This window comes from Rhinatrema bivittatum, chromosome 13, assembly GCF_901001135.1.
Source record: "Rhinatrema bivittatum chromosome 13, aRhiBiv1.1, whole genome shotgun sequence".
NCBI classification, from domain to species: domain Eukaryota; kingdom Metazoa; phylum Chordata; class Amphibia; order Gymnophiona; family Rhinatrematidae; genus Rhinatrema; species Rhinatrema bivittatum.
The window spans coordinates 64,383,065-64,400,531 of NC_042627.1; the positions used below are offsets into that span (position 1 = coordinate 64,383,065).

Here is a 17,467-nt window from a genome sequence, read left to right on the forward strand (position 1 = left end):
GAAAAAAAAATCATACTCTAAACAATTAACACTTACAAGTTATAGTCTTCCCTATAGATTTCCCTTCAACACAACTTGTGTTGCTAGGAGTATCATTTAAAGGATGCAAATCCATAAAGAGTAGTCCAACCAATATCAAAGTTAATGTGTGCGTATTAATTACTTCCAGGACAAAAAATAATCTTAAAATTAGTTGTTCTATAAATAGAAATTAGAGATTGGCCCGGCATCTCAGAGGCACTGATGTGCTCTGCCATGTAGAAGATCCCCAGTTTGATCTCCAGGTTGGGATTTACACTTCCCAGGTCTGGGGATACTGTGAAGACAGAGTTCACAGCCCCTGGGGTGGGAGAGGAGGGTGTTATGGTCATTACCTAAGGGTGACACTAGAGGCTGGGTTTAAGACCCATGGGTGAAGGCACAGTCGAGTAAGAATTAAAGAATCCAGGTTATAAATCCTACTGATAATCCTTGAGACCTGGGCAAGTCAATTATCCTCCATTGCCAAAGTTACAAACTTGGGGCCTGTGAAACACAGTCCATGTCTGAAAACTTTTTCTCTTTAATCTGTTAGGATGGACTTTCCCTTATCCTACATGCTCCATGACTAGCCAAAGCTCCTAGTTATATCTTTCCATAATTCCAGAAACAACATGGCCCTCATGCTCGCATGTGGATGACTCAGTTCTACACAAGAATTATTAGCCCAAATCAATCACAAAGTTATTGCCATTCCAAAACTTGGAAAAGACCTCATGTTGGCAGCTAACTATTGACCAACTGCACTACTTTCTGTGTGCTATAAGGTTCTCAAGTGCCTTATTCTAAACTGGATTCCCTGGAAGTATAGACCATCCTTAGTTGGATTTAGCATGGGCTGCAGTGCATGTGATCAAGTTCTAGTTCTTACCACCTAAAAATGATTTTCAGAAGACTCTAAAGACAGACATAGTTCTACTGTCTGCCTTGAGCAGGGGAAAAGTGCACGGAGGACACAAACCAATGGACTTCTACAGGGCTCAGTGCTGGTTCCAATTTTATTCAATTTATATACAAAGACTTACCAACAACTATATCTTACAAATTCATTTATGCTGACATTTGCTGTGTCACTCGAACTTCATCTTTTCACCCTCTGCACTAACCCCTGAATGAAGATGTGACAAAACTAGAAGATTATTGCACCATATGGTGACTCATGCTGAGCTCTGCTAAAACTATATCCAGTGTATTCCACCTTCACAATACCAATGGCAATAAAGAACTTAACATCTGCTTGAATGGTCCGATACGAAGACATGAACCTTGTCCAAAATACCTAGGAGTGTGTTTTGACAGAACCCTAATCTTCCAGGAACACTTAAAGGGAACAGCAGCAAAGATCAAATCCTGAACTAACCTGCTAAGCTTGCTGGATGAACATGAGGAGCTGAAGCCACATTTTGGACCTCTGCTCTTCTATCATATTCAACTGCAAAGTACTGCACATTTGTCTGGCAAAGGTCATTGCATAAACATCTTGTTGATAGTTGAACATAACCATGCATATCATAACTGGAACCATTTGTGCAACTCCCTCTCCTGACTTCCTGTTCTTGCAAGTATTACATCTCCACATAAACTGTTGGCTGATGACCCCTAAGTTGGTTGAACCCATTCATTCTGCACCTTACCTACCACTCTATAATGATCCATTTAAACCTCACCTATTCTTGAGATGTCCTTTTCCTCCCTGTGACCAGGACCTGTCTACAGATACTTTTTTAGGATTGAGAATCACAGGAAATTACAAACAAGTTCTTGTGCTGAACCCTATCCATCAACTTGCTGGCTTTGAGTTAACATGAGGAGACTGCTCCTTGCTAAACAAGTTCAGGAAAGGGAAAGGCCACTGTGTGGCCAAACTCTATCACAGGTTCATTAGAGCCACCCCATTTTGTATTTGTGGCCAGACACAAACTATGTCAGACATTATAGAGGACCGTCCACTCTATAACCTGTGAATTAATAACTGAACTCAGTTAATAAGGCGGCTATTGCTTGGCTTCACAAGTTTGCATTTGCAAAATAAATAAATTTACCATAAAGAGCATACACACTAAATGGCCATACAAAGCATAATCAGCTAGAGTACAGATATCTAGAATATTCACAACTGACACTTTTACTACATATACAAGACAAGAACAAAGAGTACCCATTAACAATATAGTTCAGCACTGAGTGAGCATACCCACCTTAGTGACCAAATGAATGTGGGCACATATACAAAGCCCACACCATATACATATAAATCAAAATCTAGGGCTCATAGTCAATTTATCTATATAGAAAGAAGAAAGTGGCCCTCCACCTGCAAATTGAGCTCTTCTTCTCCTCTCCCTCTCTGTACTCTCCAACTCTGCCCCTCTCTCTCCACATGGGAAGTGAGCTCCTCCCCTCTCTTTCCTTGTACTCTTCAACTCCACCCCATTCTCCAGCTCCACCCCTCTCTATATTGTTCAATCCATTCTCTGCTACCACATTTAGAAATTGAGCTCCACCCCTCTCTCTGGCAGTACTCCATGGCTCAGCCCTTCTCTCTCTCTCTGAATAGTCAATCCACTCTTACCACAAAGTGCACCTGAGCTCAGCATGCACTCTCTACACACCATGCACTTCCTACACTTCACAGTATTTATCTGCTCTTAGTCGGGCTTATACTACTAGTACATACGTATGTATACACAAACACACACAAAGTTCCTGCAGGACACATGCATATACAGAGTGTCAATGCAAGCAAGAGACACAGAGTAGCTATGAGGAGTATACATATAAAATGCCCAAAGGGAACACATACAATAGTTTGAAAGAATTCTACATTCAAATGGGGCCCCTCCATAATTCAGTCCCAGCACAGTTTGGGTCTGGGATACCATAAACGTAAACATTCAGGTATCTAATAAGTTACCTGTCCCAAAACAGAAGTTGGATTTAGATCAAAGCACACTGACTTGGGCCATGTTAATATAAAATCGGGCTTACTCTACACTAACTGCTAATGAAATTAATAACTGACTATAAAGGATTCCCTGTTCTATCTAGGGTGAGAATTGAATTTTTGTTTAGTTACTCCTAGGGTTTCACGCAGGCTGCTGCATTGTCTTTCTCCCACTACATGAGGAGCCTTTTCTAAATTGGAGTGAAAATAGCATCAACATTTAAACAGTTAACACATCTCAAGAAACTGAAGGCCTGTACTGCAAATGTGTTGCCTTCTTTCTCTGATATTCTGCTGTTAAGTGACTCTACAAGGCCAGGTGAAATATCGGGTCTGCCTTGACTGCACAGGAAGGATATCAGCAACACGGTCAACGTCAAAGTGTCCTACTGTGTCGAGAGCTAATCTAGGGACCACAGGGTCAGGCTGCTGGCTAAGAGGCATCACCCGGCCTGCCCAAGGGCCGTGAAGAACCGCATTCGCTCAGCGATGTCTCTGGACTGTCATTTTACAATTAAGAAATAGCCCTGCTCTTTCACGCATTTCCTCCTCATTTGCATTCTGCTGGCTGCTGTCAAACAGGCATTATTTGATTCGGTCAGATGCACCTGTACATCTCGGGAAATCGGATCCTTACAGCTAAGGCGCGACCCCCTGTCTACACCCTCCCCCCCTCCCCCTTTCAGCTCATGAAATCATCACAAAGAACAAAGCCAATGGGCAAGCTCATCAAATCTATCATATGCAAATATGCCCATTAGTAACAAAAGAACAAACTATGAAGAAGGTAGGTCCTATAACCTTCACGGATCAACCCTACGAATTACAGGCACCACTTATGCATCCGTTTTCTTTTTGAAATACAGCGTTTTCGTGTTTATCTTGAATGTTGTGTTGTGTAAACAAGCAACCATCTGTACACTGAGAAAACTATAGCCCCCCACCTTAAAAAAGAGAGAGAGAGAAACGAATGTAAACCTCAGCCAAAGCGCGCAGTTTTCCTGGGTTATAGGCAAAGAGTTCGTTTAGCGAAACCTGTTAAGCGCGTTAATTTTGTAGACAGGTGCGTCATCGCATCTCCCCGAGCTTTACAGGAAAGAACTGCGCAGCGAACCGGATCCGGGCACTGCAGCCCCCCCCCCCCCCCCTCCGCTCCCGCAAACCCATCCCCGTCCCCCCGCAAAGGCAAAGCCAGCAGCAGGAGCACGAGAGGCATGCAGAATTTTAGCAAAGGTGGACAAGGCATGGCTTTCTTCTTTTTTTTTTCCGCTTTACCTCAGTGTGTTCGGTAGATCTGATTGCAATTCTGAGCCTCTGAGTGCTGTGTGAGCGAGGCACGGAGGGAGAGAGAGAGGAAGGGAGGGACACTGGCAGAGCGAGGAAAGGTTTCTGCGGCTCGGTGCGATAGACAATATGTTCATTTCAGCTGCCAGGCTGTCCCGCGGCCGGCAGGGGCGCTAGAGCAGCGTCTCGCAGCCTTCGCCTGTGACGTCAGCGAACGGAAGCCGCCCCCGCCGGCCCTTTGAGTACGGAAGAGTTGCTCTCTCCCTGCCCAGATATCCTGCTCCTTCCGGCCTCCCTTCCCCTTCTCTGATCCTCCTAGGATGCCCGCGGGGAGGTGCTCACGAATGTCTTGGGCGCTGTGAGCAGCCCAGGGCGTGTACTCTGTAGGTATCCCAGCTGGAAGGGGGAGGGATTCTTAGACTTTGGTAGATTTAAGACCCATGAAACCTATATAAACTACTGAGTGATTTTAATTTATTCCTTGGAATAATATTTCATATGGAAATTTCCACTGTATAAGAGCCAGATACAAAGATCCCTCTGATTTTTATTCTTTAATCTATTTTATTTTTTTCGATCCATCGCAACAACTTTCATTTTTGTAGTCTGTAGTGAACATAAATGTAATCATCGTGGAAAGTGGGACCGGCTGGCATTTTACGGATCTTAACAAGAGAGCACCTTGCCAAAATAGGGAAGTCTCTGATAACGCAAAAATATTTATAAGGGTTCACATCTCGTTTTAGAAGAGCATGGAAATAGGAGTCTGCCAACATAATAAAAAGAAATGTAGGGAGTCAAAGATGAACATCTGGCGTTATAAAAAATAATGGAAGGCTGTGAACCGTGTACAGCTTCTCAATAGGGGACTTGAGACTAGCGGTAAGAGAACTCTGGAAAAGACTGAAATTCAGAGCATTGAGGTTAGAAGATTCGGGGAGACCAGAGGAGGCTGCCAAAGGAAAAGTGCAATGCTATGATGAAACCTAAAATCTCGACATGCCCTACAATATTACTTTATTGCTAAACCACTGAGAAATATACAACTCAAATAGGAGGAAAGACATTTTAAAATAAATCTCTGTTTCAGACTCGTAAAATAAGGAACATGTTAAAGCACACATTAAAGCTGTACCACTAGTGTGTGTTCCCAGTATGGTGGTGAGCAGGTGCAAAGAGAAGAACTGGTCACCCATATTTTTAGTGGGAATTCAGGATTCCTGTAGCATCTCTTATTCTCTTTTGTATTTAGGGGCGGTTCTATAATGAGGCAGCCGCTTCAGGGGGCAAACTTTGGAAGTGACAAAAACTAACCCCCAAATCCTTCTAACAGCCACCTCACCCTGCCGCCAAAACAAGAGCAGAATTCTCCCCCTCCCGTGCAGCCAGCATCATCTCCATCTCAGAGGTATACTGGGGGGTGAGGGGGACAGTCCGCCCCCGGGTGCTGCCATTGCTGCAATCTCGTGGAGACACACAAAAGTAACGTGCTGGCGGGGTTCCTACTCCCCGCCAACAAAAGCGAGGCCCTACCGTGCCGCTGACCTTTCCCAAAGCTGACGGCAGAGGAAGAGGCCCTGTCTGTGAATGAGAAGGTGTGGGAATATGTATGTATGAGGGGGGGGGGGGCAGGGGGAGGACGGCAACTCATCCCTCGCCTCAGGCAGCAGATTGCCAAATTTTCTTTCCACTCTTTCAATCCTCTATTAATTCCTTTTCATTTTCCTTCTCTGTCATCCTTCCCACTCCCTCACAATGTCCTTTCTTGTCCCTTTTCCTGTTTTGTCATGCTCACACACCTTTCCTCCTTCTCCCACTAAATCCTGGATCTCTCCTTTTAATCCTCACTCTATCCTGATGGCTCTAACTCTGGTTCTCCCCTTCATGCCATGTACATCTAACTCTTTCAGTGCCCCATTCTGTATTTTATTTTCCAGTGGGAGACTGGCCCTGTTTGTTGTTTGCAGTGCTGTGGACAGACAGAGGAAGCTCTGTCATCCTACATCCAATCAACTCTGAGCCAGGAGGAGTAAGAATTAGCACTATAGGATAGGAAGGTGGTTTCTGGATTCTACTTCTTTCCAGCAGCCAGCAAGAGTTGGGACACATAATTAAAATAAACCCAAAATAACTGGGGGATTTGTCCTTCTCTCACTCCAAAACACTGCAAAATGCCTCTAACTTCATCTCTGGTGGGGTATTCTAAAGGTTCCAAGAATGTATGAATGGGATTCTACTGGGAAGAAAACAATAGTTGGGATTAATATAGAAAATATGTAGCCCTGCCATATGGATACAGGTGGGGATGAAAAAGGGAGAGTCAAAAATAAGAATTTGCCATACTTCACAAACAGGGGAAAATTAACAAGTCATATAGTGACATAATAGATGATAGCACAAGAAGACCATTCAGTCTGCTCAGGTATTCTGTCTACACTGCTAAGGATACATTTCAGTTACCATCTACAGCTTTCTCCTTGGTACTCCACCATGTTGAGTAGATGAGCCTTCAAGATCCCCCTCCCCCCATTATTTCCCTCCTGCACTCCACCTTTTTCATGCCTAACCGCAAAGTCCTACAATCTAAAGAGCCAAGAATACTAATGTGTCCCTTGCCCCAAACATCTGGCTTCCTAGGTTCCCCCCCCTAGCTGGCCAGACAGACCCTACCCTATGCGAGCGCTTGCATTTCTGCTAGGTCTTCTAGTTATTTGAATATATATTCATTATTTCACTGGACTGGTCACACGCAGGTCAAGCTGTACAGTTCAAAGCGCAGCAGAATCACATTGCTACAATAGTTTGAAAATGTTATTAAACTCCTACAATTCTTCATTGCTGAAGTGCCAGTACCTTCACTGACATTTTCTTACCCTGGCCATGGATTTGATAAGGGATATAAGTTCACCGAGAGCCTTCTTGGATGGTGCCTGGGGGCTCTGTACAGTCCTCTGCTACGACTGGCGAACTTTATGTGTAGCTGACAGTCTCCTCCCGAAAGGGATGTGCTTCTGGTGTAGGTGACTCTCAGCAAGGTTTATCTTGCTTTTTCTTAACCTCAGGCAAAGCTAATAACGTACATAAGCAGTCGTTTTTCTCCTGAGGCGCCTTTCACCTCTTCCAATTGACTGATTTATTGTTAGTTTCCTTCCCTTGTTTTCACTTGAGCTAATTACTCTGTTCCATCAAAATCCTTGCATTCCCTCAGTTGCCTACCGATGTGGTTGGTGCTCCCTGCCAGCAGTGCAGATCTGAGAGAGCTGAGGAAGAAAAAAAAGCAGTTGGTGTTGGCTTGGCTGAACCAATTCTGAATCAAACAAACCCAAACATTCTAGCCAAGCCCAACTGTTAGCCCGGTACATTTGACTGACAGTTCTAAAGACCAATGAGCAAATTGATGGGAGGAGCTTCACCCCAGCCCCACAGGTGCATCTCCTGCCTGGGTTTCTTTGATTGGCTTGATGTTGCCTGAGGAAGCTGCCTTAAGGTAGCCTTGAGGTACTACTTGTTAAGGAGGAGCTACTCTGCAATATTTTCTTGGGGCTCCTTCGGAGCTCACCCTCAGCCAGTAAGGCTCTGCCTCCAACTCCCTAATTGACAAGTAGTTTCCTCTTAACAAAAGCAACCTTTTTGTTGCTGTATTTTCCCCAGGCTGTCAAAGATTTTTTATTGGGTGAGGGGCAGGTACATAGATGATATCTCAAAGATCTTTTCATAGTGGTCCGTTGGTTGTCACCTACTTTTATTCTTTACATTATTTTTTTTTTCACTTTACAATTTCCTTCTGCTCATTCTGGCTTCCAGCGCAGCAGGACCATGGTTGGGATCTGGCACCATGAACCTTTATTTGCACCACTCAGGGATTTTTCTCCCTGTTTTATATCCCCTCCCAACTGATCTTAATCTAGTCATTGCAGTGCAAAGTCCTCAGCTGAAGACCATGTATCAGGTCTTCTTCTGGAACCCTACAGTCATGGGCCCCTAAATCTGACCATTAGGCATTGCCATTGCATGATGATTATGTCATCCTTCCCCCAGGTGCTGCAGCATTCCCAGCTCTTTTCCACTCAAGGAGAGGAAGACCTGATCCTGGTGGGGAAAACATAAAAAGAAATGTATGCAAAATCTTAATTTCAGGACAGGAATGATGAAAGAAAAAAAGGTGTGGGTGTGTCTTTCTTCGATAGGGAAGTGAAGGAGGAAAATCACCTTAATAATGGAACAGCTACAAGTTAATAGTTTAAACATTAACACATTCATTCAGTTTCAAATTAATTTAACAAATAAAATTAGAGGTTCATAAATTAACATCAGTATGCATGGAAAATTATTATGTCTGATTCCTCCGTCCTTGGATTTCCTTCCTTGTCTCGCAAATGGACCCTAAAATCAATCATGTGTAAAGACATTAGCCTGTTCTGAAATTAGAAAGAAATACATTCCTTATGATCATGTGGTTTCTTCCCTAACTGGGCTGACTGAATGGGCAGACTGAATTGATCTTTATCTGACATCTTTTACTTTATTACTAGCCTTGTGTCAAAGATCAAGCATAGTGTCATGAGCTATGAGCTGAGGATAGTCCCTTCTTGGCCTTTTGGCTGGGTCTGAATGCCACTGGATATGGAGGGGCGTAACACTCTGCCACCTGACTGCACTGGGAACACAATAGCAGGAAGATTACACCTCACGCCAAAATACATTAAAATAAAACAAACCTTATGTTACAGCACGCCATAGGCAGGACCTGGGCTCAGTTTCCAGGCTGGACTCTGCTCCCTGGGCGAGCTGCTGTTAGGGATGCTGTGAAGTGTGTGTGTGTGGGGGGGGGGGGGGGGGGGGGCTTGGCCATTGCGCAGTGCTGACACCTATTGTCCAGACTCAGGGACTATGTTAGCCAGGTTCCAGGGGCAGCTGTGGTTCGTGCTCACTGGTCCAGGACGGTCACAGCCACAGCTGGGCTGAGCTGGAATGGGGCATAAAATGGAGATTGGGAAAAGAAATGCGCCACCAACTGAAAAACTGGCTCTGAGGCTAGTAAGGATGACCTGTTTTCTCGTGGCTTAACAAAGTTCTAGTTTAATCCTGCAGGCTTCTTTGCAGCTTCACTGCCCATTTAGAGACACTAACCTTTACTGGTTGACCACCTGAGGTCATTTTTCTTTCTTCAATGGGTAGAATTTTCCCCAGTGTTGCTGAAAATTTCTGGGAAAGAGCCCCCCTTAGGATATTCTGGTTAACTTCCTTTCTCCATCTATTAGGTTGTCACCATTTCCCTTACTTTTGGACTCATCCCTGCAGCTGTATCAGAGTTGCCAGTACCAGTCTGAACAGATTGTTAAAGAGGTCTCTTTGCAAGTTTACCTTATTGTTAGCAAGTCAGTGAAAAGTCAGCCAACTTGTTTCGAGTAGTTAAAACAGCAACGGATTGCAAGGGACTGCAGAGGGACATTATGAGCCTGGGCATCTAAACATAGACATGTGTAAAGTAATGTATGTAGGGAAAAATAATCTCAACTGCAGGCCCACGATGCTGGGTTCTGTGTTAGGAGTCACTACCTAGAAAAAGGAACTCAGAGTCCTTGTACATAGGACGCTCGGTGTGCGGGGGCATTCAAAAAGGCAAATAAAATGTTAGGAATAATGCCTTTGTATTAATCCATTGTGCAATCGCACCTTGAGTATTGTGTGCAGTTCTGGTTGCCCCATCTCAAAAAAGACATAGCGGACATAGAAAAAGGTACAGAGAAGGGTAACAAAAATGATAAAGGGGATGGAAAAGCTTCCTTAGGGAGAAAGGCGAAACAGATTAGGGCTCTTTGGCTTGGAAAATAGATGAATGAGAGAGGAAATGACTGAAATTTATAAAATCATGAGTGGAGTGGAATGGGTAAATAGGGAATGGTTGTTTACCCTTTCAAACATAGGACTAGGGACACTCCATGAAACTAACAATTGGTAGATTTGAAACAAATCATAGGAAGTATTTTTTCACTCAGTGCACAATCAAGCTAAGATATCTGCTGCCAGATGATGCGTGGTCAAGGGAACTAACATATTGGGGTTTAAAAGAGGGTTGGACAAATTCCTGAAGGAAAAATCCATAAACAATTATTAGCCAGGTAGACCTGGGAAAGTCAGTGCTTATCTCTGAGAGTGATATACAAGAAATAGATCAACTGTTAGGGATCTGCTGGGTACTTGTGACCTGGACTGGCCATTGTTGGAAACAGGATGCTGGGCTTAGTGGACCTTGACCTGACCCAACATAGCACTCTTAGGCCTGATTGCTGAATATGACTTTCATGCCTTGGTTTAAACTTGGAGCCTACACTTAATGATTACAGTACTGGTATTCAACCAGGTTTAGCCAAAGGTTTTGTAACAATTTTGGATTAGCTATGTCTGCACAGAACACACAGCACTGTACACCATAGTCGGTATGACTTCCACAAAGATCTTATGGTTTCTGAATGAACATTATGTACAAGAATCAAATCTCGAATTGGGACTGTGTGCTCTGGGATATTGAACACTACCAATCCAGCGGTTTTAACTCCTCAAATCACTGCACTTTTTAATACATGCCAGAAGTCCACGTGAGTGGAGAAAAGTTGAGAACAAATTCTGCCTCTGCCAGACCCTAAGAATGCATCAGCTAGGTCAGTCTATACTCTTCCTGTCATACCCCGAAAACACAATGCCCTCACCCCTCCACTCTCTCCACCAGGCAACATCCGATATGTGAATCTTTATCGTTTTGACAAAAGCTGGTCTGACTCATCTTGACATCATCTTTTTAGAGCAAAACCTAGAATTCCCTTACTATCGGGAAGTTCTAACAGTTTCACCTTTTGCAGAGATTTTTAAGTTGTAGACTGATTTTCCCCTTTGTCCATGGAACACCATAAGGCAGAACTCTTAAACAGCAGTTCAAGTGGACATTTTAAATGATTTGCAAAACTCAAGGGAGAATATTGATGGAGGTTCATGGTATATAGTTGGGATTCAACAGGGAAGTATAAAGGATAAGGAGAATTTGCCGAAAGCAGTGGTGGAACTTTGAGTTCGGAAGCCAAACCTCCAAGGCCTTCCCTGAAAGATGATTAAGATACCTCTGCACTTTTCCTCCCTACTCAGCGACCCTCAATAAAAAAAAAATTGAAAATCAACATTCCCACCTTTTTGTCACTTTTAAATTAAAATTCTATTTAATCACGTGGCTGCTTTTTTTGTCAAATGTTTTCTCTCAGTCAGAATCAATTAAAAAAAAAAAGGAATATTTATATTTTTACTTTCATTCCTATTAACTTCCCTAAAAAGAATCACAAGAATTGTGCTGACTGAGCACATCCAGCAGCATAAATTTCCATCAGCTTCTGCTTACTTCCATTTCCACCTATGCCCACAAAACTGGTGAGCGGTGGCAGTAAAACTGATTTTATTCTTACAGTCCCCAGTCACATTTTGGTTTATGTTTTACGGAAGCAAACTGTATGTTTCAGTCTCGACTGCTAGGGGGTGCTGTGGTTAGTCAGTTTACCTTTATCTCTTTAACCTGCTTCATGACTCCAGTTAGAAATTAAGCTTTCTCTGAGGTTAATGCTGTAAAAACAACAACAAAAAACAGTAATCCTTAATAATAATAATAAAATTAATAATAATAATAATAATAAAATCATTAGATATCAGTGACTCTAGAAGAGGGGTGCTTGTATCCCCTGTCTGTACAGAACCTGTATATAGAAGATGCTTCCATGTTTTGGCTACTCAGGGCCTGATTGATATTCTGAAGCCCCACAGCATTAAAAAAAACAAAAAAAAACAATTAAACTTGAAATGTAATTTTTTTTTTTGTATTTAAAAGCCCCTCGTAATCTGAGGTCCTAAACTGTAATTTAGGTATCTTGTTCCTAAATCTGGTACAGTGCCTACTCCTTCATAATTTTGGTAATACCTAAGGATGTTTTTTTTTTAAATGAAATAATTTCACAGATCACAGAGATAACCCCCTGAATACCAGAAGATGCAGTACAATTATAATAAATGCCTAGCAAATTTTTCCTTTAAAAAAACAAAAACTGCCAGGGGCCAGTAGTAGCAAAGATGTGGACCATTCCTTTCCATAACTGTAAACATTTGAATGGTGTCCTGATTTTATATTTATTGTCAAAATACTATTACAGAAATGTAATGAAACTTATATGGAGGCATGTTTTTGATAGAAAAAAATCATTTTATGGCAGAAAATTAAAAAAGGGTGTTCCTCTTAGTGTTTATCCTCCTAGTTCTAAAACAAATAGATAAGAATACATTTACCTAAACTATACTGATGAAGTCTTGCTGTGGTTTTGCTTATAGGGTCTGCTCATTTTAGCCGCATTGAAATAGCACTGGCATATACATACTATGAATAATTTACCCTTGATCTTTACTGCCTGACTAGTTGATGTTTTTTTTTCAGGTCATTCCTGAGTGTTTGCATATCATAACTTCAGATATTCATACCCTTTCTTAGGATTTTAAGTTATAATCAGCACTGTGACACATGGCCTTCAGGTAATCTGCACATTAAATACATGCACATGGATTTGGCTCTTTTACTGTCATCTTAATCTGACCATGTCCATTTTTGTGTTTTAAAACAGATATTATGAGTTAGTGCTCTCTATGTGAGGTCTCAGACTAAATGTCATTGCCTATCTCCTCCAAGATAATGTTATCCAAATTAAAGTCTCCCATTAAAATTTATAGAATTGTCCTTGTACTTTTAATCTAAGACCTGCTCTGCTTAGTGGTTTTATCTTATTATAACAACAAGGTCCAGTTAAGCTATATAATTGTCACATTGGAGAAGATGAGGGATTTGATTAACCCCTCCATGTAGATGAAATACATTTTACAAAACAATAGAAAGACCTAATAATTTGGTTTTAAGGGTCATGCTTGTTCAGTATATTTCAGTGTAAACTACCATGGTTGGACTTTGTTTTCAGTTTCCCTTCTAAATTCTTCCTTCACTTGCTAAGGCTTTCTTTATATAGAAACTTCAGTCTAATTTGACTGCACTTTCCACTGTTCTAAAGTTTTAGTGATTAACTTAACGTACACTGCTCAGAAAGAAAGATGTCTGACAGTTGTGTCTGTGCATTTGGATAATCCTTTGACATGTCCTCCGAGTACTGTTTAGGGGAAGCAGGAGTTGTGTAAACAGGTCATAAAACTCTACTTTGCCACTGCCAGAGTTTTATCAGTTGATAGCTATAGGATCGATTCTATGTGATCAACATCACTGAAAGGTCATAGGCTTTAGTTTTGCAGTGCTTCTGAGCCACAAAAATGGTCCAAGAGAGGAAAGAGGGTCCTGTGCTGCAGAGATTTACTCCTGAGCATAAAGTGGTGCAGATCTCTAGATTTTGCAGATTATTGGCTGTAATATTAGTAGCTATGGATGAGAAAGTGGATAGTGGCTGTGGAGGGGAAAGGAAAAAATCAAGATGACCTTTTGATTAGCATTGTTTATAATACGGGAAGGGGAGAACCATCACTTCTCAGTCCAGAAAAAGCTTCAGCTAGGAATGTTCCTTTTCACAAGTGAGTGATGTGGTATAGCTGTGCTGTTAATCCACTTGCATATATAGAAATAAAATTCAACATACAAGATGTAGGTTTCACCATTTTATTGAAGCTGATGAAGGGAACATAGTGATGGAAAGGCAGTCACAATAATCTTAAATTAATCCAAGAAAAATTATCACCTACAACCTGTTTGTTGGCAAGTGAAAGGTTTAGCCCACTGATCCAGATTCATGAACTATGTAAAGCTCTTTAGGAGTGTTTGCTTATGGATAAAAGAAGGCATTGAGGAGTGGCAGAGTTGAGGAATAGGCTAGTGGTTAGAGCAGTGAGCTGCAAACCAACGAAGCCAAGATTCAAATCCCACTGCCACTCCTTTGGACAAGTCTCTTTACTCACCATTGTCTCAGGTACAAACATAGGGGGAGACATTTACTATGATATTTTATTTGGGGGGAGGGCAAAATGGCAGGGGGGGAGTTCCTATGATATATGGCACTTCCCTGAGAAAATATCATGGTGGCTTATCCACGATATTTTTTTCTTGTGGAAAAATACTATGAGAAAAAAATATTGTGGAGAAAGGAGCAAAGAATGTGTGATGGCAGCTCACTTCACCTGGGGCCTCCATTATCTTAAAGGGACATGCATCCCATAAATCCTCCCCCCCCCCCCCCCCCCCCATCAATGTGCCTAAATTCCTCCCCTGGGGTCCAGATACACCTCTGCTCACCTCCCACTGCCATCTGTAGAGACAGCTGAAATGAAAAAAGTTTAAAAAATAGAATGAAGTGTCACATAGCAACCCCCCCCCCCCCAACCCCTTCCCTTTAAACCAGAGTCAGCTCCCTGCTCCAAATATCCCCCACTTGCCCAGTAGCAGCCCTCCAGCCCCCAGGACCCCCCTTAAACACAACAGATTCATAAACATATAAGATTTGCTATACTGGATCAGACCAAAGGTCCACTGAGCCCAGTATTCTGTTTCCAACAGTGGTCAATCCAGGTCACAAGTTCCTGGCAGGATCCCAAAAGGTTGATAGATTCATAATGCTTCGCCAGAGATAAGCTGTGGATTTCCCCAAGTCCACCTTAATAATGGTTTATGGATTTTTCTTCCAGGAATTTGTCCAAGCCTTTTTTAAGCCCAGCTGCACTAACAGCTTTCACTATATCCTCTGCAATGAATTCTAGAGTTTATTTATGCAATGAGGTAAAACAATATTTTCTTCCATTTATTTTAAATGTATCATCTAGTAACTTCATTGAATGTCCCCTAGTATTTGTACTTTTTGAAAAAGTAAACAACTGATTCACTTTTGCCCGTTCCATTCCACTCATTTTATAGACCTCTATCATATCTCCCCTCGGGCCATCTCTTCTCCAAGCTGAAGAGCCCTTTAGTCTTTCCTCATAGAGGAATTGTTCCATCCCCTTTATCATTTTGGTTGCCCTTCTCTATACCTTTTCTAATTCTGATATATCTTTTTTGAGATATGGTGAGAACTGTACACAATACTCAAGGTGCGGTCACACCATGGAGCAATACGGAGGCATTAAGATATTTTCTGTTTTATTCTCCATTCCATTCCTAATAATTCCTAGCATTCTATTTGCTTTCTTTGCCACTGCCACACACTGAGCAGTTGATTTCAACATATTATCAATGATGACACCTAGATCCTTTTCCAGAGTGATGACTCCCAATGTGGAACCTTGCATTGTGTAGCTATAATGTGGGTTGCTCTTCCCTACGCGCATCACTTTGCACTTGTCCATATTAAAAGTCATTTGGCATTTAGAAGCCCAGTCTCCTGGTTTTGCAAAAATGTTTTGCAATTCTCACAATCTTCTTGTGATTTAACAACTTTAATTAATTTTGTATCATCAGCAAATTTGATCACCTCATCCGTTCCCATCGCTAGGTCATTTATACATATGTTAAAAAGCAGTGGTCCCAGTACAGATCCCTGTGGCACTCCACTATTTATCTTTCTCCACTGAGAAAACTCAACATTCAGCCCTGCTCTCTGTTTTCCATTTTTTAGCCAATATTCAATCCACAACAGAACATTGCCTCTTATCCCATGTCTTTTTAATTTCCTCCTCAGGAGGTAATTTGTCAAATGCTTTCTGAAAATCCAGATTATACTATGTCAACTGGCTCACCTTTATCCACATGTTTATTCACACTTTCAAAAAAATGTAGCAAATTCGTGAGGCAAGACTTCCCTCGGCTAGCCGGACATCTCCTTCAGCGATGTATAAGTCACAATTGATAAATATTGTGATTTGAACAACTGTTTGCTGTCTTCACTTTCCAGTGCACACAGGTACATGAAAATTAACTGAGGCACAAGTTAGCCATTGATTTCTTTTTCTTAAGTTTCAGTTAGGTAATAATTATTTTTAGCTTACAGTCACAGGTCAGTTATATAACACAATAGGCAGAATTTGATAAAAATGCTTGAGAGAGAGAGAGTGAGTGTGTGTGTGTGTGTATGGGTGTGTGTGTGTGTGTGAGAGAGAGTGAGTGTGTGTGTGTGTGTGTGTGTGTGTGTACACACACACACCCATACACTGTAGAAAGCCCTTTCATTTTCCTTCCAGGTCGTCCATTTCTGTGCTGGAGTCCCTTATTCGGTGTTGTGTTCTTATGTTCTTATGTTGCTATCTCTAGGTTTCTCCTCGTCTCTCTTCCTCTATTTGTGTCTTTCTACAGTACATAAATACTGCGTTTGTGCTGGCTGTTGCTGGCATCTTCAGAGGTCCCTCTTCCCCTTTCTGAAGCCAGTCTGTGTGAACTCTGGAGACTGAGGGAAGGGCAGCTACACTACAGCCCTTGCATTTTAACAAACGGTAGTGTCTCAGAAGCTTTGCAAGCGGCATTCTTTTATTTTCTTTCTGGTAAGAGGATAAAAAACCGCTAACACGATAAATTGCTTTCTCTTTAAAGTTCTTATTGTAGTGAAACTAATGTGTTTGCTAAACAGCATTGCAGATTTTGTCACTTCAAAGGAAAGGACAGCTATTTCCTGCAGCTGGCTTATTTTTAAATCTCCCTTTTTTTGGCAATCAAATTATCCTTTACATTTTACAGTCTTTGTACTAAAAGATGATAAGTTAAAGTATAACGTTATTTAAAGGATTTTTCTTTTTCTCCTCCTCCTTCATGTCTCTTGCTTTCCCTTTCTGTTATGGAAGGCTGCCAGCTAAAGGAACAGCCCTGCACTGCAGTGAAAAGCTATGCTGAGAAGCCATCTTCTGAAAAAAAAATATCAAGATGAATTATCTTAAAATTTAAGCTGACAGCTTCTGTGATAGCCCATTTATTACGGTCCATGGTGGCTAAGACGCCCTAGGAATATCACAAATATACCTACTAAATTATTATCTATAATCTGTCTTGCTTCTATATATGTATTCTTGAGCGGTGAGGCTGAATATTAAATTACTTGCCTGTAGGTTTCAATCTCCGTTGATATCTGCGCACAACAGTTCTAAACAATTGTAAGTAGACCGGAATTTGCACGTGGTCACAAAATATGGGATATTCAATATGCAGAAATATGTTGACATTACACGTTTAGTGCCTCCCACAAGGCAGATTTACTTTTAGGAAAT

At 41.8% G+C, this 17,467-nt stretch overlaps 1 protein-coding gene across 2 annotated transcripts in view; it reads right to left on the reverse strand.

Annotated features, from left to right (window-relative positions):
- The window catches only part of TP53BP1 (tumor protein p53 binding protein 1), a 176,121-nt gene extending 168,580 nt beyond the window's left edge, over window positions 1–7,541 (reverse strand). Inside the window, exon 1 of one of the 2 annotated variants that reach the window (XM_029574967.1) lies at window positions 7,141–7,541. The gene's annotated coding sequence lies outside the window, so the exon portion shown is untranslated. Of the gene's footprint in view, window positions 1–4,258; window positions 4,476–7,140 lie in introns of those variants that run through there. The other variant, XM_029574966.1, reaches the window with a different exon arrangement.
- Window positions 7,542–17,467: the final 9,926 nt, after the last annotated feature.